Source organism: Myotis nattereri (genome assembly GCF_964212035.1).
Source record: "Myotis nattereri genome assembly, chromosome: 15".
NCBI classification, from domain to species: domain Eukaryota; kingdom Metazoa; phylum Chordata; class Mammalia; order Chiroptera; family Vespertilionidae; genus Myotis; species Myotis nattereri.
The window spans coordinates 13,726,598-13,729,001 of NC_138090.1; positions in this window are offsets into that span (position 1 = coordinate 13,726,598).

Here is a 2,404-nt window from a genome sequence, read left to right on the forward strand (position 1 = left end):
GGACACCAGTCGGTGTTGCGGAATTGCTTGATGTGTGGAAAACCCACACAGACGTCCAAATAGAGTGCCCAGCTGGCGCTGACGGGACAGGAGGCGGCTGGCGTGGTCACTGGAGCCAGTTCTCCTGCTTCTGTGTCCAGTTGGGTGAAAAAGCAGCCCAGGTCTCTCTGCACCCGACTCGTGAGACTATAGGCTCCTCGGCTGTTTCCTTGTTTTGTTTGCATGCCTGGACTCACCTGACATTCGCGTGAAAACAAATAAGTTTCCAATTGCCTGCATCAGGAAATCTGCAGGCGCGGTGCCTCCTCTAAGCAGCCAGGCCTCCCCTAAGCAGAGGTAGACTGGCTCACCTCCTCTGGGAGTTGGGGAGGGTTTACTAATGCCCCAGAGGAGCTTGTTATTTTTTCTTTTTTTAATATATTGATTTTTTACAAAGAGGAAGGGAGAGGGATAGAGAGTTAGAAACATCGATGAGAGAGAAACATCGATCAGCTGCTTCCTGCACACCTCCCACTGGGGATGTGCCCGCAACCATGATACACGCCTTTGGCCGGAATCAAACCTGGGACCTTTCAGTCCGCAGGCTGATGCTCTATCCACTGAGCCAAACTGGTTAGGGCTATTTTTTCTTTCTTTTTTTTTTTTTTTTAATATATTTTTATTGATTTCAGAGAGGAAGGGAGAGGGAGCGAGAGAGAGAAGCATCAATGACGAGAGAGACTCATTGATCAGCTGCCTCCTGCACGCCCCACACTGGGGGTTTGAGCCCACAACCCAGGCATGTGCCCTGACCAGGAATGTAACTGTCACCTCCTGGTTCATAGATTGATGCTCAATCACGGAGCCACGCTAGCCAGGCCAGAGGACTTTTTTCCACCTGGGCTCAGGTCTGTGGTCTGACGGGCGACTGGGATAGGTGAGGCAGGAGTTTTGGGTGAGGCTGTGGAGATTGGAGTTTTACCCGAGAACTGCTCACTCTTGAAGGCCCTGATTCCTTTGCGCTGAGCTCAGTGAGGCAAGGCTCTGGCACATCCATTTCGTCGAGCAGATGAGAGGCTTCTGGGAAGCGGATGTGCTGATTCATTCATTCTTTGTTTGAGATGCCATTCTTATCCATGGAAGTTATCTCCATGCCTGTGAAGGACGGATTCCTGGGTGGGAATTACATGGCCTACGGGATTGGGATTCCTCTCTCCGGAAGGTGAGTCAGGAATAGGGAATCTGAATTCCCGACTCCGGGGCACAGGCACTGAGGGAGGGAGAAGGCCATGCTGAGTGGAGGGTCAGGAAGGTGCCGTCTTCCTTGGACAGATTCTGGGTCCTTCGTAGGTAGGTTGGTGTAGAATCCAACGTCCTTGAGGTTTCTGGACTGGCCCAACTCTAACCCAAAGGTGGTATTGCGTGCACACAAGTGTGTGTGCGTGTGTGTGTGTGTGTGCGTGCGTGCGTGTGTGTGTGTGTGTGTGTGTGTTCCATCTTCCTTTAGGCTGTCTTCCAAAACCAGATCTGTGGATAAGAGGATCTTGCCTCACTGAACCTTATAGCTTTGATTGGGTGTCAAGACTTCTGGATCCTATTCTGGGAGAATCTCTTGGTAGACTCAGATGGTAGTGAGGGGCATGCTGAGGAGAAAAGCAAGTAAGCCCATAGCAGATGAGCTCCACGTTAGAATGCCCTCTGATTACTCTTTCTCCATCTGGTCTTGAAAAAGAAAGGTGATGAATGGGCATGGAGCCATGGAGGAAGTAAGGTGGGTATTTTGGAAAGAGCAGCATCTCCTTGGTCCAGTCTCTGCAATAGTGATGTGCCCTTGTCTGAGCATCTTCCTGGCCCTTCCCACCACATGCTCATGTTCTCTGCCCGCCTGACAGCAGCTGCAGACCTTTCCACATGTGGCTGGAGGCTGCAGAAGTCCCTGTTATGTTGGGGTGGAGGTGAGTGGGCAGGATTACCTGGGGATGGACAGATTACCACAGGCTGGCCAGGGCTGTGAACCTGGTGCTGGGACTCTGGGTCTTCTCCACAGGGCAGGTTTGTAGGTCTTAAGCTGCAAAAACTACGTCTCAGGAGAATCTGTGCTATGGATGAACCCAATGCCAGCCTACCCTGGGCGTCAAGCCAGGTACCTCATGTTGGAAGTCGCCTTCATATCTTGCCTGATTGCTTCTGGTATCTTTCTTGGGAGCAGTTTCCACTTATTTCCCTGAGTCCTGTGGTGGAAACAGACAGGCTCATTGATTTTAGGTCTGTGTATGAGGCGTGCTGTTCCCACATAAGAGGTGGGCAGGGACACCTGCCTGCTTTGCAGGTCTAAACTTGCGCCTCCCCAGCCCCTGCCTTAGACTGACATACTTATATCCTTTGCCAGGCTGTCGTCCACACTGGTGTGAAGGAGCTACTTGCC